We start from the raw sequence: 25,147 nt of genomic DNA, 5'->3' as shown, positions 1-25,147 counted from the left end.
TTAGAGCCTCTCAATTTGTCTCAGGACTCAAGGGACATTGTTTTCACGACTCTTCTTTGGAAATTACAAAATGTTAAATCATATTTCATTTAGAAACTCACTCTTTGTGTCATTTTGATATTTACTATTCATTTTAAAGATCACAATACTTCCACTTCTTTAAATGTTTCAAAGACCTTTTGGCAAAAAAAATACATAATTCAGAATCAGTGAAGAATCCATTTTGAATCATTTTTCCAGTGGTTAGTGATAGATCTGTGCTGATCCATTCAGCCTACTTCTTGGTCCCCTCATGACAAATGGCACATCTTCAAGACAGCTGACTGGCTCCAGTGGCATGTGCAGTGGCCATGGAACAGAGTAACTTTAGAAACACTTCATAACTTGAAATTGGTATGCTGAAGCAACTATTAGGAAAGCCAACTACCATCAGGTTAACTTTTTTTTTTTTAAACATAAAAAGGCAACCTAGTAAAACATACATATATTTAAACAAATCATTAAATTCACCAATGGATTTTGTAACCACCAAATACCTGCCAGTAAACAAAGTTTTAAAATAGGAACAAGATCAAGTTCCCCATCCACCTGCCAATTCCCAAACTCATGCAGGAACCCAGCTGATCCATCTGCTCCATGACAGAACTGTATTTGGTTGAACTATTTTCCCCTGGGAGAAACTATTCCCCAAAAGTATATTTTCAATTTATAATTGAAAAGGACCTTCTTACGCAAAAGTTAAAATGGCAATTGTTGAAGGTAAAACCCATATGAAGAGCCACAGCTATATCAGTGATGAAGGTGCCAGTTCAGAACACTGAACTTCCCACGGACCTTCCCAGACAGGGCATCACTGACAAAGAATCCAACAGGAATTAGCACTAGAGGGGAAGGATCAGAAAGAAACTGAAGAGCCAATGTGCAATTTCTAGAAAAACAAAGAAAGGAGAGAAGGTTGGAGATGACAACCTGCCATTGGGCTCAATTCCTTTCAAGCATGTTCACTGGGAGGAGAAGTAAGAGCTGTGTTAGCACTGGGTCTTTAGGTACCTGCTTCATGACAGAGGACGGGTCTGCCCATGTACACACGTACACCCACAACACACACATGCTTCATTTCTCTGTATGCTGCATAAATTCCTAACATTTCACTTCTTGTGCTGTACTGTAATTACCTATCTGATGACATTTTGCATCTCTCTGGTAAATCAGAGCTTCAAAATATGTGGAGAAGGTGGATAATGGATGAAAATGGAGGCAATGCTACCATTTGAGATGAAATGAAATCACAGGGTTGTCAACACTCTAATTCAAGCAGCAAGGGGGGAAAAGACAAAATAATGGATGGGTGTCTGGGGCTGCTGAAACAAAGAACCACAAACTGGATGCTTAAAACAGAAATTTCTTCCTGCACGGTTCTGGAGGCTACAAGTCTGCAATCAGGACATTGGCAGGAGCATGCCCCCCACCCCATCTCACCCCTGGAAGGCTCTAGGGCAGAGAGGAACTTTCTTTGTCCCCTCTAACTTCTGCTGGTTGCTGGTAATCTGGAGAATTGTTTTATGTAATCAAGATTGCCAGGAAAAATATCAACAACCCCAGATATACAGATGATACCACTCTAATGGTAGAAAGCGAAGAGGAACTAAAGAGCTTCTTGATGAGAGGGAAAGAAGACAGTGAAAAAGCTGGCCTAAACTCAACATTCAAAAAACTAAGATCATGGCATCTGGTTCCATCACTTCATGTCAAATATATGGGGAAACAATGGAAACAGTGACAGATTGATTTTCTTGGGCTCCAAAATCACTGTGGATGGTGACTGCAACCATGAAATTAAAAGATGTTTGCTCCTTGGAAAGAAAGCTATGATAAACCTAGACAGAGTATTAAAAAGCAGAGATATCACTTTGCCAACAAAGGTCCGTCTAGTCAAAACTACAGTTTTTCCAGTAGTCATGTACAGATGTGAGAGTTGGACCATTAAGAAGGCTGAGCACTGAAGAATTGATGCTTTTGAACTGTGGTGCTAGATAAGACTCTTGAGAATCCCTTGGACTATGAGATCAAACCAGTCAATCCTAAACGAAATCAACCCTGAATATTCATTGGAAGGACTGATGCTAAAACTGAAGCTCCAATACTCTGGCTACTTGATGTGAAGAGCTGACTCTTTGGAAAGACCTTCATGCTGGTAAAGATTGAGGGCACGAGGAGAAGGGGGTGACAGAGGATGAGATGGTTGGATGGCATCATTGACTCAACAGACATGAGTTTGAGTGAACTCCAGGAGATAGTGAAGGACAGGAAAGCCTGGTGTGTTGCAGTCCATGGGGTCACAAAGAGTTGGACATGACTGAGCAACTGAATGACAACACCAAAAACAACTCCAGAGCATGGTGAGAAATTCTAAAAAAATATAGATAAGTCTTCAAGGAGCTAGCAGCTGAGGTGGGAAGATGAATAAGTATAAGACAAGTTAAACAGCAATAAAGACAATGAATAGGTATAAGTTAAATACACAAAGCAAACTGGTTTCCATTTACTGATTATCTGCTATGTGCCAGGCACTGCTCTAAGCACAGATGAACTCCTTCAATACTGTCAACAACCTCATAAGCCAACTACTAATACTCCTTCATATGAAAACACACAACCCTGAGAAAAAAGGAAGGTTAAATGTGTCCACTAAAAACGTTTGCAGTTGGAAATCAAACCCAGGCAGCCTGGTCCTTGTCACCACTATACCCACTAACAGATGTCTGTTGCTCTAAATTCTCTAATTGATGATCAAATTAAAAAATGAAAATGTTATGCCTCCTGCTTACACAGCTGAATAAAATTTTTTTTTGGAATTCCATTTCTATGTAATAAAAATTGATGGTCACAAAAAAAGAACATTAGCCTTCATTTTAAGCATAATTAACCAAACAGTGACTACCCCCGCCCCCCCGCCACAAATCCATGTCTGTGAGACCCTGAGGCAGTATATTCCCCTTGTTTAACTGCCATAGTACTCTGTATCATGAAAGAGTCTTTTCAAACTATATTTAAAAAGAAGGATAAAGTTTAATGAGGGTTCAAACGTCTATTAGAGCACATGTAGCTAGATGAGTTATTCTACAAAGCTGTCCCTTTGGATGGTATGCACTTATTCCAGCAACACAGTCACTATGAAAAATATTCTTCCAATTCTTTTGAAATTGCTTTTTGAGCTTAAAGCTACATAAGACACCATCTCATGAATTTTTACCATATCTCAATTTTTAAACAAAAAACAATGCTTCCCACAGCATGAGTGCCCATTATCTTTAATAGAGGAGGCGCAAAATGATTTTATCCTGAAGCCAAATGCCAAGTCCCTACTCACAGGATATTCTGTAAAAGTTGTCATGGTCTCTGAAGGCAATTCCAAAGAACAGTTCCAAAAATGGGTTGGATAATTTTGATTTGGAGCTACCTGTCCCTTCTCTACAAGGGCTAGAAGAAAAAGCAGCAAGTGGGGTTTTCCAATGTTGCCTGCTGCTGCTGCTGCTGCTAAGTCGCTTCAGTCATGTCCGACTCTGTGCGACCCCATAGATGGCAGCCCACCAGGCTCCCCCATCCCTGGGATTCTCCAGGCAAGAACACTGGAGTGGGTTGCCATTTCCTTCTCCAATGCGTGAAAGTGGAAAGTGAAAGTGAAGGGCTCAGTTGTGTCCAACTCTTAGCGACCCCATGGACTGCAGCTTACCAGGCTCCTCTGTCCATGGCAGTTTCCAGGCGAGAGTACTGGAGTGGGGTGCCATTGCCTTCTCCGTCCAATGTTGCCTAGGGTCTCCCAATTGTTAAAAATGCTGGGCTTCATGCTCCTTAATTAGTCCTAATTTATCAATACAAGGGCAGGTTGACCTTGAAAGTTAACAGAGCTCAGCAGCAGGACTAGTAGCCTGGGCAACAGGTCCTTTGCCATAGTAGTTGAAGGAGTGTCTAAAGGGAATCTACAAAGACTGGCTTCATTAAAAAGCCTTGGAATTTCAGAAAGAGAGACCTGCGGTTGTATATTATCATATGTGTAACAGATCGCCAGTCCAGATCCAATGCATGAGACAGGGTGCTCAGGGCTGGTGCACTGGGATGACCCAGAGAGATGGGATGAGGAGGGAGGTGGAAGGGGGACTCAGGATGGGGAACACATGTACACCCATGGCTGATTCATGTGAATGTATGGCAAAACCACTACAATACTGTAATTAGCCTCCAATTAAAATAAATAAAAAAAAGAGAGAGAGAGAGACCTGCAGTGACTCAGAGCATGGACAATGGTATCTTCCTACTAGGGGCAGTTACCTATTATTCCAGCCACAAATACAAATGGCTATCCATCCCTGCTCTACACACACACATACACACACACACACCCTCATCAAGAACTTGGCACTATTAGCAGGTAGGAAGCTTTGATAGATATAGAAGAAATAATCTAAGAAAAAAGGCAGAAATAAGGCAAGGAGATGAAGAGGAACCAAAAGCAGTGTCAAGAGAATGGCAAAGAAAGAAGGTAAAGAAATTCCAGTACCCTAAAAATGACACGTATGAATCTGACACAGAATTGCCATGGCTTTTGAAGGAGCAAAACAGTCGGCCCTCCATACCTGTGGATGCATAACCCACAGATATGGAGGGCTGATTATGCGACTTGAGCATCCACGGATTCTGACATTCACAACGGGTCCTGCAAACAAACCCCTGTGAATACTGAGGAATGATTGCATGTGCTGCTGTAGAGGGAAAAAAAAAAAAAAGAATTCCCAAGCTCCAGTTGGAAATTCTACTATCAACACAAGGAGAAAAAGCTGGGTACTGGTGGTTGATAAAAGTATGAATGTGATGATATATAGTCAACAGGGCTATTCTTGAGGTATACTATCTTCCTGAAGGTTATATCTGAGACATAGCTTCTACAAACATAATTGAACATTTAATAATGATTTTTTAAAAAATCTCAGCAATCTAGGAATAGATAAGGTAACCTATGGAAAATCTATAACTAACTCTACTTAATGGTGAAAGATGCAATGTTTTCCCACTAAGTGTGGGAACAAGGCAAGGTTAGTTGCTCTTATTGCTTGCATTCAATATATTTTAGAGATCCTAGCAACTTTAATAAGACAAGAGAAAGAAATAAAATATATAAAACACTAGAAGGAAGAATTGAAATTGCATTTGCAGACAACATGATCATTCATATAAAAAATCCTAAGAACACTACAGAAAAACTACTAGAACTAGTAAATTTACTAGTAAGTAAAGTAAGTCTGCATGATATAAGTCTGCATGATATACATTATCAAATTAAAAATTATATTTGTATCAATGAAAAGTGACAGTGTTAGTCACTCAGTCATGTCCAACTCTTTGCGACTCCATGGACTGTAGCCCACCAGGCTCCTCTGTCCATGGAATTCTCCAGGCAAGAATACTGGAGTGAGTAGCCATTCCCTTCTCCGGGGCATCTTCCCAATCCAGGGATTGAACCCAGGTCTCTGCACTGCAGACAGACTCTTTTTCATCTGAGCCACCAAGGAAGCCCCATTTATATCATTAGCAATGAACAAATGAACACTGAAGTATAAAAATATCATCTGCATATATAAAAGTGAAATATTTAGGGATATATTTAACAAAATGTACACGAGATCCATACACTGAAAACTATAAAGCACTGCTGAGAGAAATTAAAGGCCTAAATACATGGACAAACATATCATGCTCACAGATGGGAAGACTCAGTATTGTTATGTCATCAATACTGATCCATAGATTCAACACAATCTCTATCAATTCCCAATAGGCTTTGTCATAGGAACTGACAAGATGATTCTGAAATTTATATGAAAAAGCAAAGGACCAAGAATGGCCAAAATAATCTTGAGGGATGGGAAATAAAAAAGAACTAAGTTGGAGTACTTCCATTACCCAATTTCCAGACTTGCAATACTTCAGTAATCAAGACTGTGTAGTTCTGGCCTAATATTAGACATAGAGATCAACAGAACAAAATGAGTCCAGAATTAGGTCCATCTTTTGGAGGTCTTAGGAATGGTCAATGGTCTAGTCTTTTACACAAATGATGCTGGAACAATTTGACATTCATATGGAAATAAGTGAATCTTGACCCTTACTTGACACAACATACAAAATTAACTTGAAATGAAGCACATAAGTATTAGTTTTATACTGCTGCATACAAACTTAGTAGCTGTAAACAACACGTTAATTTTCTCACGGTTTGTATGGGTGGTGGGTCAGAAGTTCAGGCATGTCTTAACTTCATCCTCTGCTCAAAGTCTCAGAAGGCTGCATACTCAAGGGAAGCAATTACACAGGGTATAAACATGGTGGGGCAGCAATCGGGGGACCACCTTTGGGTCAACCTACCAAAACAGGTCTAAACAAAGAGCTAAAACTGCAAAAGTCTAGAGGGAGACACATGGGGAAATCTTTGTGAACTTACATTAGGCAAAAGTTTTTTAGAGAACACAAAAAGCGTAAACCATAAAAGAAAAAACCCAATAACTGGACTTCATCAAAATTAAAAATCTTTGCTCTTTCAAAGGCACAGCTAAGAAAATGGAACAGTAAACCACAGTCCAGGAGAAAATACTTGCAAATTACCTACCTAAGGCCTTGTATCCAAAATACATAAAGAACTAACGGACAATCCAATAAGAAACAGGCAAAAGATCTGAACAGACACTTCATCAAAGAAGATACGAATGGTCAAAAAGCACATGAAGACATATTCACCATCATTAGTCATTAGGAATATGCAAAATAAAACCTCAATGAGCTACTATGACACACCCACTGGAATGGCTGCAATTTAACAGGACAGACAATAACAAATGTTGGTGAAAATGTGATCCAAGCAGAACTCTCATACTTGACTCTGCCACTGGGATGGGAATGCAAAATGGTGCAGACACTTTGGAGAACAGGGTGACAGTTTCCTGTAAAGTACAAGAAAGTACCCTAAGCATATGGCCCAGCAATGCCACATTTAAGTGTTTGCACAAGACAAATGAAAACATGAATCCACCCAAAGACTTGTAAGAAAATGCTCAAGGCAGTTTTACATTCATAATTGCCAAAAACACTGAATTAACTCACACGTTCATGAACTAGTGAACAGACATATTGTTATAGCCATACTATGGAATAGTACTTGGCAAAAGAAAGTCATAACTGCTGATATATGATGAATGACAAAACATGGATGAATATTAAAAGCTTTACACTAAATGAAAGAAGCCAACCACACAGTGCAATCTATCTAAACCCACCCTCGACACACAAGAACTACCAGTGTTCAGACCACGTTCTCTGACCATCATGCAGCTAACTTAGAAATCACTGTTAAACATTTACTTAGAAATCGTATTTGTAAATTTAAACCAAACTTCTAAACAACTCACAGGTGAATGAAATAATCACAATGGAAATCAGAATACATTAGAACTAAATAATAGTAAAAAGACTATGTTTTGAAACATCCAAGCAGCAAAATAAGAAAGAAGAAAGGAGAAAATGTAGAAGAGAGAGATTTCCAGGGTATATTTTAAGTGAAGAAAGCAAGAGCCTGAAGAGTGTATGTAGTATGCTTTTTTGGTGTAAGAAAAGGGAGGAAATGCAATGAGTGTGTGTATGTGTACGCATGCACACCAGCTCAAATTTGCAAAAGAAAATAGAAGAATGAACAGAAAACTAATAACATTGATTAGAGTGGCTAGGAGAAAGAGCATGCCTGGCAGGAGATATGAGTGAAAGGAAAGCTTTTCAGAATATACCTTGATATTAATTTGACTTTCAGATTATGCAGTTTCATTAATATTAATCAGAAAGAAGCTTGAGAATATAATTATGCTCATTCTTTTCTACACAGTGACAAACCTCATACTGCATAACCACAACCGACAAACCTTTGGTAAGACTCATCAAGAAGAAAAGGAGAAGGCACAAGTAAACAAAATGAAGATTTAAGAATGAAAAGACAGATGTAACTACAGACATGGTAGCTAGTAAGTGGTAGTTTGAAGCATTTCTACACCAAAGCACCAGGCACGGCTGGCTCTGGGGCAAGTTCTACTAAATATTCAAGGAACAAACAACTCCAATTTTATACAGTTTTCCAGAGACCAGAAAAAGGGAATGCTCTCATTCACTTTATAAGGCTAGCAAAAAGGTACTAAACTAGGCAAAGACAGTAAGTAAAGCAAAATTAAAGCACAATCTCACTCACAAATACAGATGTAAAAATTCTGAAGAAAACATTACCAAACCAACCCAGCAGTAAGAAATAACGTCTATGCCAGCCATGCAAACCTGGTTAATGCTACCAAGTTATATGAGAAAATCCCTTAAGATAGCCCATCGCATCAACCGGTTTAAAGGGTCGGGGACAAATCTCCATAATGGCAGAGATGGGGGTTGATAAGATTCAATATCCATTTAGACCAAACACCCCCACCCCCGAAAAAAAGGGCACTAGAAATGTGCCTATGCAAACCCTAAAGTCAACATAACACTTTGTGGTGAAATTCAGAGAACATCATGCCTTCTCTACTACAGATCCTGGGCCCCACCTCAAACCTATTGAATCAGAATCTCCAGGTTAGCTGCCAGGGAATGTGGAGTTTGGGAACCACCCTCCGGTGATTCTGGAGCACAGGCTCCTCAGAGTCCCAGCGCGGCTGCCAGCATCCTTGTCACCTGCCTGCAAGAGGAAGCCTGTCCCTGTCCCCTGGAGTCAGAATCTGCACTTCAGCCCCAAGGCCGCAGGTTTTCGGCGCTAGAGAAGCTGGGGACAGCTGCTCTGGAGCTGGGTGGCCCGCCAGAATCTCCCAGAACACTTTTTCAAAATGAGGAGGTCTGATCTCTACCACCCCTCGCCGCCACCACCATCAAATAAATCTGAATGTCTGGGTGGGGCCAAGGCATCGGGTCCTTAAGGCTCCCCAGGTGATTCTAATGAGCAGCCAGGGGGACAAACCATGGGGTGGCAGGCCCACAGCAAAAGGGAGCAGCCATCTGGGGGCTCTGCTGAGCCAAAGGAGAGGCGTCCCTTGAGTCCTTTGAAGATGCCCCCAAGAAAGAAGCTTGCATTCCTCACCTCTGCCGACTACGACTTCTCAGTGTAGCTTGCCAAGCTGAGGCCCAGAGAGGAAGTCTCGGTAAAGAAATGGGGATGTTGTGAGGATCCAAATGAGATGTACAGAAGGGCACAACAGGCAGAGGGCTCCGCACCATGTACAGCGACCGTCCAAGCAACTTACTGCCCAGGCGGCGGAGGCTCCAACTGCTCTTCCGGCCTCAACAGCAAATCTGATGACATCATCAGCAAATCAAGGCCAAAATGTATCTCTCAAAGCTGCGCTGTCCAAAGCTGGAGCCACTGGCAAGCGGAACTTGAAACATGGCTAGTCCACACTGAGGCCTGCTGCAGATGTAAAATACATGCTGGATTTCGACAACTTCATGCAAATAAGACGAGGGGAGCATCTCACTGTCCTACTGATTACATGTTGAATTAATATTTTGGACATATTGGGCTGAATAACATACATTATAAAATTGACTTCATCTGTCTTTTTTTGATGTGGCTACTAGGAAGACGGATGACACATGTGGCTTGAGTTATTTTTCAAATGAACAGCGTGGTCGGTCCCAAAGGATCAGGAAGCAAGTGGGGCTGTGAACTGTTACTCAGATCACACTTCTCGAAATGTAATTTACATACAGATCAGCTGGGGGTCTTCTTCACCTGCAGATTCTGGTTGTGCAGGTCTGCGGGGGCCTAAGAGTTTGCACGTCTCCTAAGTTCCCAGGGACAGGGGCATCAGAACAATTTTATTAACAAGGAAAAACTGTTTTGTGGAGCAGACCTGACGGGAGGCTCTGGAGAAAGGATTGCGTCACTTCAGAGTTGATAATAGCGAAGAAAGGAAATGGCCAGCAGGGTCATACTCAGCCTCAACTTGAAAAAATCAGTTGTTAGGCCTCACAGCAAGGGCTACAGAGAGGTGAGGGCCAGCTCCGACTGCCCTCCATCTGGGACTCCCACTCGCTCCGACAGACCCAGCAGCACTGCCTCGCTCGAGGCAACTCAGGACCAGGAAGCTCAAAATGGAACTCCGACTGGGGGCTCTTCTATCCTTCCTGCCACAGTGACAAGGACTGCACCCTCCTGGGTGCTCTGAAACCAAGTGCAAATCTTTCTTCTTTCTTCTCATGGTGATGCATGGATGGTACTGACCCATCTCGGTCAGGGGCACTGCTGCACAGTAGGGACATTTCCAGTCAAACAGCTCGGCTGATTCCAGGCCCGCTGGAATGAACCCTGACAGCTCTGTCCCCACCTAAGTCACCCCAGGGCCACAAAGGAACTTGAGGGTCATACAAGGGCATATCAATCCCCTCTACCTGATGCTAAGAATCCCCTTTATGACCCACCCCACCCCCTGAAGGTGAAAGCAGGACAGCCCGGGGGGTTAGCCCATTGCGCTGGGAGAGGCTCTGGGAAGCACACAGTGGCCTCCTTCTCACAAAACGCCCAAGGACAAGATAGCAACATGTAACAGTTATCACAAGCTGAAGAAAGGCATCCTGTGCAGCCAAGGTCTGAAGGCAGGGCAGGAGAGCTAAATGAGTTACTTTTATTTTTACTTTCAATTATTACCCTTCAACTTCCTTACTCCTTCCTACCCGCCCCCACCCGCCCCCAACACATCAACGAGCAAAGCAAAAAAACGAACCTAAACTCAAACTTCCAGTGACAATAGTCCCCAAAGAAATGGGTGGGCAAACAACCCATGGGATCTCTCCCCCAACAGGACTCAGAGCTTTCTTATTCACTGGCTAATTGATCATGGAAAGAAAGACTAAGCAGGAGCTCCCTTTCATCTAGTACCAGGGAACAGGATCTTTAGACCAACCATAATTTGTTGAAATGAACACACCCCAACAATTCTAAGCTATGCGCCCTTGTCCAGCTCAAGTCAAAGAATGTTCACTAAACATCTCCTGCGTGCATGGAGCATGTTAGGGTTCTCTTGCCCAGAAAACTGTCTCCAACCTCAGCTTATAGTCATCTCAAGATACTGAGAAACATTCAAAGAGCACTTGGCCCCCATCCTCTTGGAAGGGAAGGTGCGGTGGACCTGGAGAGCAATGAGTCCCTGGACTGCTTCCAACCTGAGCCCCAGGAGTGGAGGAACTCGGCACGGCATCAAGCTGCATTGAGAAGCTGAGGTAAGATGTTGATCTGAAAAATGAAAGCCTTCCATTCTGAGACAGAAGAGGCAGGCAATATTCTCTGGTGCAGAGATGACCTCACTATTGCCCTGGGATTGTTGGTGACACAGCACTATCATTTTAGGAATCAACAAAATGGAAACTCACACAGTGTACCAGTGGCTTCAGGTCCATCTGAGAGAGTCAACAAAACATGTGCATGTTTCAGTGCTGACAGAAGTGGGCTTGGGCAAAGCCATCACACCCCCAGCGAGGATGCGCCAAGTAGCAGAAGGATGCTGCCCTCTCACATCAGTTCTCCAAATAGCAATGGCTTACATAACACATGGATGCCATAATAATAATAATGCCCTACAGTCAGCAAAGGATGCTGATGCACATTGACTCCCCTGAAGAGCTCTGGGATCTTGGTGGTGCAGGCTGCCTTAGCTCTATCTTACAAAGATTGAGCCACCTGCAGCGAGGAGAAAAGACTTGTCCAGTATCACAGGGCTAAGAAGGGGCTTTCTGCCATCTCCCACAGACACAAGGCTCCTTTACTCTTCCTTGCTCCTTGGGTAGAAATAGAAAGCACTAGTGCATGATGCCAATTTTCTAAAGAGACGCCTGCCACATTCTTAAAAAGAAAAGGATGCCACCCTCCTGGTGGTCCTGTGGATAAATTCACTGTAAACTTTTAATATGAGAAACCATCCTCTGACTACAGGATGGCAACTGGATCTCACCTGACTAATGCCAACTGGGTCTCCTGGTCCTCTCTGGCTTTCAAAGCAGAGGAGTGGAAAGAAAACCTCTCTTATTCTATTCTTGTCTATAGCAACAAACAAAATACGGGCTCAAGTAATTTCTGAGTCCAAATTGTAAACAGAACTTAGGTGGGCAAGAACTGTGTGCGCTGCTGACAATGTCACCTGAAACTCAATGCTGGGGTCAACAATGAAATGCAGAAAAATGTCTAGGAAATCATGTTCATCGGATTTCCAAACATTTAATGAGACATGGCTAGTATTTTTCTTCTTTAAACGAAAGGAGTCCCACGTAGCTCAAGCCAGTAACAGTTAACATTTCTTGAGTGCCTACTACGTGTAAGATGCTATTATAAGCATCTCATATACCTTATCCTGGAGGCCTGCCAACAACCCTGGGAGGAAGGGACTACTGTTACTATCTTCATTTTATAGATAAGGAAGCCGAGGTACAGAGGTAAGGAGCTCACCCGAAGTTACAAAGCCAATGGTACAGCCAGGATCCAAATCCTGAGTCAACACCTTAAAGACGAACAACAGGGGCTGTCCCCTATCTGCCAAAAAGGAATAATGAACCGAGAAACTAGAAAATAAAGAAAGCAGAACTTCAAAGAGGTCAGAAACAGGGAAGGGCAATTACTAGCAAGTAATGAAAACAACCTCTTATTCTTTTATAAAGTTGAAAAAACTTTAGAAATAACGAGAAACTCTGGCCTTTTGAAATCCTTGGCCACCACTTCAGATTGCTGCAGAAGCCTTGAAGAGGCTCTGCTTTCTCCTTATTTTGCAGTCCTCAATAAGAGCGAGAACCCCATGTTCTTTCAGTGGTTTTTAAAGTAACTACATTTTGTTAATCCTTTCATTTAGGAACAAAGAATATTGGCATATTTTTTGGTAACTTTAATGATTTTTTGGAACCTGTAAAAATGAAAACATTTACTTTGACGCCACTGAACATACAGAAAAGGAAAGAACTGAGAGGGTACTAAGCAGATGAACTTTGTTAAGTTACCATTTTATTGGCACTCTTCTTCTGAGGAAGTTGGGTGCCTCTTGACTCTAGAGCTAATTTCAAAATGAACTAGTTTCTTTACTAAGCACAACACAAGGATTGAGGTTTCCTTCCCAAGGTAGGTTCCCAGTACAAACCAGCATGCAGGAAGAGATAGCTGTGTCAGATAGCTCCCAACCAGCAGACACTGGCATAGGGTTAACAACCAACCCTTAGCTCAGTCAGCAGGGCCTTTCGTAGCAGGAGTGGGGCAGCTACTGAGACAATGAGGGATTAGAAGCTCACTTCCCTGGGTGTTTGAAACCACTTACTATTTGCATGGGGTGGGGCGGAGGGAATGCAAGTAAAAATGAGGCTGTGACAAACTTACCATCCGAGAGGCAATTGCTGGAGAAATGATGACCCCCCCCAAAGGATCTCCTGGATTCAGACAGATTTACTTTTGGATATGGTGATTTGCTTTAATGGAGCAGCAGCTGACCATCTAACACTAGCGATGCTAAGTAATACCCAACCCCCTCACAAGCATGCTGGCCTGCTAGATGGTCATCTCAGAGTTTCAGAGCTCTGTTCTTCCTCACAGTGCTCATCTCCGGTGGAAAATATATTATTGTTTATTTTTTTATTGTCTGCTTCCCCACAAAGAAGCTCTGGAAGGCAGGGACCTCATCAGTGGCTCTGTCTGTTATCTTCCTAGCACTCAGGACTCTACAGGCACTGCATGGGCATTCTGGGTTTAATGAATGAAACCAATGACAACTTGACAATCAATACAACTTAGAACTTTAAGGTAAGGAGACCAATAGTTACTGAACTTACTAGACTCTAGTAAGTCAGACTAGACTTGACCATGCATGCATGGTCAGCTAAGTCATCTCAGTCGTGTCCAACTCTTTGCAACCTCATGGACTCCTCTGTCCATGGAGTTCTCCAGACAAGAATATTGGAGTGGGTTGCCATGCCCTCTTCCAGGGGATCTTCCTGACACAGGGATTGAACTTGCATCTCATGTCTGCTGCATTGGCAGCGGGTTCTATACCACTAGCACCACCTGGGAAGCCCCAGACTTGACCATACTAGACTCTAAAAACCTCTTCGAATGCTCTCCGCTTTCAAGTACCTTGAGAGACTGTTACACACTGGCAGGACCTCTGGTTTGAACTTACTCCATGCTGTGGAATCTCTTGATGCTACACTGGGTTTTGTGAAACAGTCAAAAAGTCATTCAGAGTCAAATCTAGTGAACAAGTGATCATGCCCAATATATATGTTGGGTGAAAGGAAAATGTGTCTATAAAAGAAGCTTTAAGAGTCTGGTAAACTGGTTTTGAAGGCAATTCAAAAAAATCGTTTGAACTACAACAAAGTCGCTGGCTCAGTCTCCATAGACTCTAGAGTGGATACTTTACAAGGAACAAAACTGAGCTGTGATAAAAGCCACCCAGGCTAGAGGGATGCTATGATGCCTCCAGAAACCTGACTTGTGATAAAAACTTTGCCATTAATTTTGCCATGTTAGTTAACCTCTCTGGGCTTTAGCTTCCCTATCCAGCAAACAAGTGAAGTATATACACTTAAAGGCCCTAGTTAATTCTAATATACCCTGATTCCATTCTTGTGCAGGTCTACTATGTCTGTTTAAAAACCAGTCCCAATCCATTTCGCTTCATATTTTGCATGTGTCTATAAAGCCCGTGATTTAGTTTTTGCAGCAAACTGATTTCATATTTGCTTAGGCAAAAACTAAAATTAGTTTTCACTTCCTGAGCGCAGCAAGACAGTTAAGGGAGGCCACTCGGCAAAAGGCGCTTGCAATCGTGCCTGTATATACTTCCGACTGCGTATCAGGGAACTAACCGTTTGCTCCTCAAATCTCCCGTCAACTGTTGCAAAAGCAGATAAAGCTCCCGTGTGTGACACAGAAACACCAGTCGCGAGCGCCGATCAAGGCTTTGCGGACAGTGCCGGCCGGCGGCCCCTCCGCCGGACCCACGGGGGATGAGGCAGGCAGGCATCCGCCCCGCCCGGAGGGTCAGGGCGAGGACCAGCCGCGGCGCGGCGCGGGGGAGGCAGGGCGTCTGCCCAGCCCGTTTGCCGCCCCGGGACGGGGAAGCAAAGTCCGGGCAGCGGCCGCGACGCCCCCACTCCCCCACCCTCCCGGCCCGCTCGCCCGATTCCTGCCCCGACCTTCGCCCGCTGCCGGCCGGGGACCTCGGGCAGGGAGAATGGGAGAAGCCTGAGGCACCTGCCTGCTGCTCCCCGGCCCCAGCCCTGGCTGGCCGGGACAGCGAAGACACTCGGGCTAACCGCCCCCCCCCCCCCGCCCACTCCTAAGGGTGCTTCAAGGCCCCGTGGGACCTGCCGGCCCCGAGAGTCACAACTTCGTCCTCCCTGCCCCACCACCACGGCTTCCCGCAGTACCCGGCTCCGAGCCAGGCTAGCCGCGAGGGCGCACCCACCTCGGGGTCCAGGCGCCACCGCCGTTGCCAGGCTGCTCGGCTCCCGGGCCCTGCTCCGCCCCCTCCAGGCCCTGCCCCCTGCGGCCTCCCCGCCCTTGGCCACCACCCGCCGCCCTCCTCCGCGAGCGGGTTGGTGGGGGTGTGTCACGTGCCAGGGGCGGGGCCGGTAGAGGTAGCCGGCGAAGCCCGGGGAGCAGCTCCCGTTCGCCCAGGAGGCTGCTGGGAAACCCTCTTTGAGGGGGCCCGGTGCGTGGAAGCTGCTGGGAGTTGTAGTTCTAAATACAGTACCGGGAATGGGCGGGACCAAGATGCTAGGGGCCACCCTGTTAAAAGAAGTTGAACTAGACTCCGAGCGGAGGCTGTTGGGTAGTGTAGTCCCAGAATTCTTCTCTGCGTCTCGCTGTTTTTCCCCAGTAAAGGGGGAATTCAGAGGGAAAACATCTCTAGATAAAACTTCAGCGGGCGTCGCTAAACTGAGCTTTTTGGGGACTCAGGGTTGGCTGTGTGAAGCTGAGATCCTATAAAGGAAAAAAAATTTCACTGACTCTGGTGTCCTTCATGCCACGCCAGCACCTTTCCAAGAACTCTCTAGAGACATAGTGAAAGGAAACATTTCAGGACAAAGTTCCCTCTACTTTTTTGAGGTTCAGGACAGGTGATCATTAATTCAGTAAAAAGAAAGGAAAAGAAAAAAGATAACTTCAGGAAGAGAATTCAGTGTGTAACAAAAAAAATAGTAAAAGAGTAATTATTACTGCACTAGTCCTTGGGTTAAATTATAATTATACTAAGCAGCTCAGGTAAGTGACGGTAAATAGGATTACTTTAACACGAACTTTTTGCCTCTTTCTTACTACTCCAGCATCAAAAACATGATACCACTGTGTGTGTGTGTGTGTGTGTGTGTAAATAAGCATCTATCATTATATCAATATATATACACATACATATTAAGATTCAAGACTTCTCATCTGAATAACAAGGCCCTTCAAACTCGAACCCCACCTACTCATCAGCCACTTTTCCCAGTGTGTCTCTTCCCTCTCCACTCCAACTTCTGGTCTAATCACAGCCAACTTCTTTCTCTTCTCTGAATGCACCGCTGTTCTTTCCTCCCTCTAGCCCCTTCCACTTGTCGTTCCTTTCTCCTGGATTGGCCATACTCCTAGAAAGGCAGCAGAATAGCACTTGCTCCAAGACAGGCAGAATTAGAAGCTCCTCCCAGGGCCCTTCTCATAGCACTGATGTTACCATTTGCTTACCAGTCTGTCCCGTCAACTCCCCTCCCCAGACTGTAAACTTCTTTGAAGCACATTCACTTTTGTACCAGATATCATAGGAAGCTCAGTAAAAGCTTCTTGACTGCATGCATTGCATGCTGCACAGGCTCCCTGGCAGGCCACCAGGTAACGAGATTCCCAAATCTGTGAGTCTTGGAGCAGAGGGAGAAGGACCCTGTGGTTGGGTGGAGTGAGGGCAGCAGCTGGGTGGGAGGCCTTGCCTATTATAAGTACTGCATCCTAGGATGAGGCTGAAGCCCTTTGCTCACTGGGGATGGGGTGATGGGAAGGAGGGTTCAGGGCACAGAGCAAAGACACTCCTTGTCCTAAGGAGGTGGTGACTGAAGATTTCGCCACCACCTCCAGCCTGCGGCCAGCCCTGACCCAGTCTCAGCTGGAGAAAGAGGCAGCCCGGTAGAGAAGACCAGTCTCTGGCCTGGGAAATGGAGGCGGGGACTCCTTCCTGCCTTCCTGCCTCATGGCCTTGGTGCAGGATCACTAGGGGAGAGAGGTGAAAGCACTTTGAAAATTGCCAAGTTGGAGCCCTGCAGAGGAGTTCCCATCATGCCCTTGGTGAGCTGGCGGTATTCTTGACCAAGACATGCCCTGCCTCAGGTTGGGGTGGCAACTCACAGTCCAAAGTATTGGGATGGCCAAAAAGTTTGTTTGGGTTCTTCTGTACTCTGGTATGGGAAACTGGAATTAACTTTTTGATCAGTACAAACAGGCGCGCGCGCACGCGCGCGCGCGTGTGTGTGTGTGTGTGTGTGTGTGTGTTGGGGGTTTTTCAGGCTTCCTCCTGTTTCACAGGGGCACACACCTCTAATCCAGGGCCCTGTGGAGAGGGAGGGGCAGCCATAGACTTGACAGAGGCTGCTCCATCAGAACCTTTCTGGGTGGAGCATAACATCCCACATCCATCCTTACCAAAGGCTGCCTTATTTTGCTAAGACACAGAGCTGCCTATGCCCTGGGGCTCCATCCTGTTCTCCCAAGTTGGGAGAAGTAAAGCAGGCAGGACCAGGAGGGGCCCACATCCTTGGCCTGACCAGGTGTGCCTCTCCCTACCTCCAGCCTCCTGGGGAGAAGCAGTCCTGAGAGAGGAAATGGCCTGTTTCCTACCTCTTTCCCTCAGCACACTCATCCCAAGGTCCCTGGTGCTGGTGCTCTGACCCCCTCCAAGTCCCCACCCTGCCTTGGCCTGATGCAGCCTGGGCACTGTGACCACCTTATTCTGCCAGGTTCCCTATATTGGGCCTGAAGTGGTGGAAGGTGGAGGAAAGGGAAAGACATCCTTATAAAAGAGAAAGCTCAAGATGGAAGTGGTTAGAAATGAAAACTTTTCAATGTAGCTGCAGGGCCCTGGGCTCTGGCAGAGAGTGCCTGGAGGCTGGAAATTTGGATCCCAGTCCCAGAAATTTTATAGACAAGCTGTTAGCCTTGGCAATGTCACCTCACCTCTCTGACTGTTAGCTGCTTCCTCTGAAAAAGGGAGTTGAAGGCCATTTCCCAGGATTGCTGTGTTCTAGTTCATCAAAGACAGAGGTGAGGGTGCTGTACAGTTTTGAGGCAGCAGCATGCCCAGGCTGCCAGGTGGCTGGTGGGAAGTGGCAGGAGAGGGAGGAGGCAGGCCCCTGGGCGTTGGCATGAAGGCCCCTGGGCTCATTCTAGCTCTTCCATTTGTTGAGTGTGTGACTTTGGGCAAGCACATCTCTCTAAACCTGGATTTCCTCATCTGTGAAATGGGGATATTAATGTCTACTTCATAAGCTTATTGAGCAGTATAAACACATGAGTGCCTAGGACTAACTTCTGGTTCTAAAAGAACCACGAGGCCCTTCTGTCTCCTCCTCCCCACCCCTGCCCTTTATTTAAAAAGTAGCCTCAGGAGAATGGTCCAGGCACTTTGGAAAAGATTGGCAGTGATTTATAAAGTTAAATGTACGCACAACCAAGCAGTGTCACTCCTAGGTATTTATCTAAGACACACGGAATCTTATGTTCCTAAAAAGACTTATATTCAGATATTCATAGTAGTCTTTAAAAATAATAGTCCAGAGGTAAACATCTCAGATTCCCATCAACTGGTGAATGACTAAACAAAGATAGGTACACACAATGCAATACTACTCAGCAACAAAAAGGAAGAACCACTGAAACATGCTACGATAGAAACGAATCTCAAAAATGTTATGCTAAGTAGAATAAATGATACACAAAATGTTATATACTGTATGATTCCATGTACCTTACATTTAGGGAAAGGCAAAACTATACTAACAGAAAGCAGATTTGTGGGGCCAGAGATATGGGAAGGGCATTGACTGTGAAAGGCCAAAGAAGGGAGTCTTGGGGGTGGTGGACATGTTTTATGCTTTGAACTAGACAGTGATTACATGATCGTATACAATTTCCCCAAACTCATTAAACTCTAAACATGAAATAGGTGAATTTCATTGTAGAGAAATTATACTTCAGTAAAGTTGAAGTTTAAAGAGCGGGAGGAAGTAGCCTCAGTTAAGTTTCTTGAGGCTTTCCACAACTGTTCATCTGTTTTTGTTTGGTTGGTTGGCTAGTTGTTTTTAAAAAGCCCAGGGCCTTGAAGGGGAAAGGGTGGTGAAACTTGCCCTACACATACCAAGGGTGAGCTGTAAGGCAAAAGCTTGGGTGGGGCTAGGGAACCAGGAGGGGACAATGGCCCAGCTCTGCAGGGATGGGATGGGGAGTGCTTACCTGGATGGAGGAGGCCGGAGAGCTGAGCCTGGAGAAATAGAACATGATATTCGCGCGCTCATGGACAGGAAGTTTTCAGCGCCTTCTCTCTTACCAGTGAGAATTTACCAGTGAGCTGGGGTGCACATAGAAGGACTCCAGGGTACCGTGGGGTCCCCCTGGACCCTGTGTTCATCTGTAGACCAGAGTGCTAGTGCTGCTGTTTCCCTTCCAGTTTCCCGCCTAACTCAGTGCTGAGTCGGGGCCTCCTTAGAGAAGCCCCGCTGGTCCACAGTGTCTATTTTCCCAGGTGCTGGGTGGAGTCTGAGCCAAGGAATGGAACAGGAAAACACTTACACACAGAGAGAAACTCAGACTTTTTTTCCCCAGGGCGTTTTGGACACAGGGACCAGACATGCAGGGATTATGACATCACAATGTTTCCATGGGCCAGCCCTGTTTGTCTCCCTCATCATCACTAGGCAAATAGAGGGTGTTCAGGAATGGCTTTGAGGTTAGTCCATGAGCAGCCTGGTGAGAAAATTGCCCCAGGCCCCAGTGAGATCAGACAGCCAAACAAAGCCATTCAGAAGAAAGGTCAACTCACAAGATACCCTCCCTCTGCCCCCAATTATGAATTTTATTTACAAATCTCAGTTTCGTACACTAAAAATTTTTTGAGGAAGTAAGCCCCATGAGGAGCTATTTCATGATACATTCAAGTGTGTTTTATTCAAAACAGATGTTTAAAAAGAGTTTTATCTTTTTATTTAAAGGGGCTGGGCTGATTTATGTTGAGGAAAATAGCATGCTACTTTCCAAACACTGAGAAATTTAGAGATCCAAGATCAAAATTGAGTGAGAATATATGAGAGGGAGAAATGACAGACGAAAACATGAATCTCAGCAATTAGCCACTGAACCTGAATAAAATTTTGTTAATGAAGATTAATTAATCAAAAAGAATTTTTAAAACTTATGAATAAATTTAACCAAGGAGATGAGAGACTTATACAGTGAAAACCACAGAACATTGCTGAAAAAATTAAAGATACAAATAAATGCAAAGACATCTGTGTTCATGGATTTGAAGATTTAATATTAAGATATCAATAGTACCCAAAGCAATATACAGATTTAACGCAATCTCTATCGAAATCCCAATGGCATTCTTTTTGGAGAAATAGAAAAATCCATCCTAAAATTCATATGGAAGTTCAAGGGACCCCCAAATAGCCAAAACAATCTTGAAAAAGTAGAATGAAGTTGGAAGACTCACACTTCCTGATTTTAAAACAGTAATCAGAACAGTGTAGTACTGACATAAAGAGAGACATATAGACCAAGGGATAGAATAGAAAACCCAGAAACAAATCCTTACATATAAGGTCAAATGATTATTAACAAGGGTACAAAGATCATTCAATGGGGAAAGATCAATCTTTTCAATAAATGGTGCAGGGAAAACTGGATATCCACATGCAAAATAATGAAGTTGGACCCTTATCTTATACCACACAACAAAAATTAACTCAAAATGGATTAAAGGCCTAAATGCTAGAGTTAACACCATAAAACTCTTAGAAGACAACAGAGGGAAATCTTGACAATGGAGTTAGTAATGATTTCTTAGATATGACAACAAGATCACAGGCAACAAAAGTAAAAAAGACCCAGAGGGATGGGGTGGGGAGGGAGGTGGGAGGGGGGATCAGAATGGGGAATACATGTAAATCCATGGCTGATTCATGTCAATGTGTGGCAAAAACCACTACAATATTGTAAAGTAATTAGCCTCTAACTAATAAAAATAAATGGGAAAAAAAGTTAAAACAGGTAAATTAGACTACATCAAAATTTAAAACTTCTGTGCATCAAAGGACACAATCAACAGAGTGAACAGGTAACCTATGGTAAGGGAGGAAGTATTTACAAATAGCATATCTGGTGAAGGAGTAATATGCTGAATGTACAAAGGAACCCTACAACTCAACAAGAAAAAAGTCAACCCACTTAAAAAGTGGGCAAAGGACTTGAATTGACATTTCTCCCAAGGAGACATACAAAAGGCCAATAAGCAAAGGAAAAGATGCTCAACATCGCTAATCATCAGGGAAATGCAAATCAAAATCACAGTGAGATCCCACATCACACCCATTAGGCTACTATCAAAAAAAAAAAACAGACAAACAACCCCCCAGAAAATAACCAGTGTTGGTGAGGATATGGAGAAACGGAACCCTTGGGCACTGTCAGTAGGAATGTAAAGTGGTATAGCTACTGTGGAAAAGTATATAAGTGTATGGTGACTCCTCAAAAAGTTAAACACAGAATTGTTATATGATGCAGCAATTCTACCTCTCAGGGTAGATACCCAAAAGAATTGAAAGCAGAAATACAAAGAGATTTTTGTATACCAGTGCCCATAGTAACATTTTTCACAATAGCCAGTGAAAAGTGAAAGTGAAAGTCGTGTCCAACTCTTTGTGACCCCATGGACTATACAGTCCATGGAATTCTCCAGGCCAGAATACTGGAGTGGGTAGCCTTTCCCTTCTCCAGGGGATCTTCCCAACCCAGGTATCGAGCCCAGATCTCACAGATCTCCTGCATTGCAGGCAGACTCTTTACCAACTGAGCTATCAGGGAAGCCCACAATAGCCAGAGATAGAAGCAACTCAAGTGCCCATCCATGGATGAATGGACAAGCAAAATATGGTCTATACCCATGGAGTATTATTCAGTCTTAAAAAGAAGGGAAATTCTGACATCTGTTACAGCATGGATGAACCTTGAGAACATTATACTAAGGAAAATAAGTCAGACACAAAAGGACAAGTATTGCATGATTCCAGTTATGTGAGGTACCTACGTAGAGTAATCCAATTCACAGAGACAAAGTTGAAATGGTGATTACCAGGAGCTGGGGGGAGGGGGATGAAGAGTTATTGCTTAATGAGTACAGTTTCAGTTTTTCAAGATGAAGTATTCTGGAGATTGGTTGCACAACAATGTGCATGTACTTAACATTACTGAACTGTACACTTAAAAATGGTTGAGATGGTAAATTTGATGTTCATGAGTATTATGACACAATTTATTTAAAGATTAATTAAACCTCCAGAGTAGCCTGAGCTAAGGGGACCAGAAACCTAGACTCGTTGACAAGGTCCTCTGTGGTCCATCTCAGATGGGATTGTACACTTCCAAGGTCAGCTTCCACCCAGGACCGGAGGTCCCATGTCCTGCTTCAGAAACAAAGCCTCCCACAGGGAGCCAGAATTAACCAAGAGCCCCAGTCGCAGGCGACTGGAAGGATGAGGGAAGCAAGCACACAGGTCCTTTCCAAAATAAATACTACCACCTCTTCTTTGTGTCACTGCCAAAAACTCGTGGGAGTTGTAGAGGGAGATCCTTTCCCAGAGTGTCTTCTGGACCCTTCTTCTCCACTCCGGAGGAAAAACACCAGGGAGAAGGCTGGGGTGGGCAGGATACAATGGAATGGCCCTAGAGCGGCTTCCTAAGGATCACACCCATCACGGGTGGGGAGCTGGGGGAGTTCTTTGGGACAGTGCCACTGAGAGTCTGAGGGAGGCACTCCATTTCCAGTTAGAGCTTCCAGGGATCACTTCTAAGACGTCATCAGTCAAGGGTGGTGGTGGCAGGGAATGTGCATCCCCTCAAAGGAGACTGTTAGCCCTGAGTCTTCAAGCCACGGCCTCTGGGGTTAGATGTTTGTGAGCAGGATGGAGCCCCTGCCATCTCAGTCCTACAGCTGCCCCCATGGGGCCTCGAGGGAGTAAAACACGGCGTGTTTCTAGTGACAGCTGCAGACCACCCACCTGCCCTTCCTCACACCATGGGGCTGGGAACTAGGCCGACATGCTGGGGAATGAGAGGGCTGGCAACTTTTCAGACTGCTAAGGGAGCACCAGGAAAGCCCTGGCTTCAGGGCTGCGCGTGGGAACCTGCTTGGGCTAAGCGCCCCCTCCCAACCCTCACCCCTGCCCCCAACACAGAACACGGAACAGGCTCTCTGCCTAGTAACAGCTTAAGATATAAGCAGAGATATAATTTATACATGATAAAATTCACCCACGTAAAGTGAAGTGAAAGTCGCTCAGCCGTGCTCGACTCTTTGTGACCCCATGGATAGTCCATGGAATTCTCCAGACCAGAATACTGGAGTGGGTAGCCTTTCCATTCTCCAGGGGATCTTCCCAACCCAGGGATTGAACCCAGGTCTCCCACATTCCAGGCAGATTCTCTACTAGCTGAGCCACAAGGGGAAGCCCAAGAAGGAGTGGGTAGCCTATCCTTTCTCCAGGGGATCTTCCTGACCCAGGAATCGAACCAGGGTCTCCTGCATTGCAGGCAGATTCTTTACCAACTGAGCTATCAGGGAAGCGCCACATAAAAGGTACAATCAAATGGTTTTTAGGATAGTCACAAAGCTGTCCAGTCATCACCACTAAGTACAGAATATTTCATCATCTCCAAAAGAATCCCCATACCCGTGAGCATTCACTCCCCATTTCTCCGTCCCCACCATCACAGGGAAACCACCAATCAATTTTCTCTCTATATAGATTTGCCTGTTCTGGACACTTCATAGAAATGAAATCATACAGTGTGTGACCCTTTGTATCTGGCTTCTTTGACCTACTATAAGTTTCATCCATGTTGCAATATAAATCAGTACTTTTTTAACAAAACAGTTGATTTAGAATATTATATTAGTTTCAGGTGTGTACATGATTTCTTATCATGGCTAAATATATTCCACTGTATATATATACATATATATACCTTCTATATTTTGCTTGTTCATTCATCCATCAGTGGATATTTGGGTTGTTTCCATATTTTAGTTCTTATGAATAGCACTACTGTGAATACTTGTGCACAGTTTTTTGTGTGAACCTACATTTTCATTTATCTTGGATATACACACTTAGGATTGGAATTGCTGGATCATATGATAACTCTCAGGTGAAGCATGTAGAGGGACTCACAGTCTCCCTAAGTGGCTGGACCATTTTCCATCCCCACCAGCAATGCATCAGCATTCCAGTGTCTCCTTATCCCCTCCAACACTTGTCATTGTCCTCTTTTTTGTTCTAGACCTCCTCAGTTCAATTTCAGTTCAGTTCAGTCGCTCAGTCGTGTCCGACTCTTTGCAACCCCATGAATCGCAGCACGCCAGGCCTCCCTGTCCATCACCAACTCCCGGAGTTTACTCAAACTCATGCCCATTGAGTCGGTGATGCCATCCAGCCATCTTATCCTCTGTCATCCCCTTCTCCTCCTTCCCCCAATCCCTCCCAGCATCAGGGTCTTTTCCAATGAGTCAACGCTTCGCATGAGGTGGCCAAAGTATTGGAGCTTCAGCTTCAGCATCAGTCCTTCCAATGAACACCCAGAACTGATCTCCTTTAGGATGGACTGGTTGGATCTCCTTGCAGTCCAAGCTCTCAAAAGTCTTCTCCAACACCACAGTTCAAAAGCACCAATTCTTTGGCACTAAGCTTTCTTCACCGTCCAACTCTCACATCCATACATGACCAATGGAAAAACCATAGCCTTGACTAGATGGACCTTTGTTGGCAAAGTAATGTCTCTGTTTTTTAATATGCTATCTAGGTT

At 44.5% G+C, this 25,147-nt stretch overlaps 1 protein-coding gene across 4 annotated transcripts in view; it reads right to left on the bottom strand.

Moving 5' to 3' along the window:
- MTM1 (myotubularin 1) overlaps window positions 1-19,542 on the bottom strand; it is a 96,260-nt gene extending 76,718 nt beyond the window's left edge. For 2 of the 4 annotated variants that reach the window (XM_043896537.1, XM_043896538.1), the window contains exon 1: window positions 19,523-19,542. The gene's annotated coding sequence lies outside the window, so the exon portion shown is untranslated. Of the gene's footprint in view, window positions 1-15,509; window positions 15,576-19,522 lie in introns of those variants that run through there. The other 2 variants (XM_043896539.1, XM_043896540.1) reach the window with 1 other exon arrangement.
- Between the last annotated feature and the right edge of the window lie 5,605 nt (window positions 19,543-25,147).

The sequence above is a fragment of the Cervus elaphus genome, chromosome X (genome assembly GCF_910594005.1).
Source record: "Cervus elaphus chromosome X, mCerEla1.1, whole genome shotgun sequence".
In the NCBI taxonomy this organism is placed as follows: domain Eukaryota; kingdom Metazoa; phylum Chordata; class Mammalia; order Artiodactyla; family Cervidae; genus Cervus; species Cervus elaphus.
This window is presented reverse-complemented; position numbering and strand designations above follow the sequence as displayed.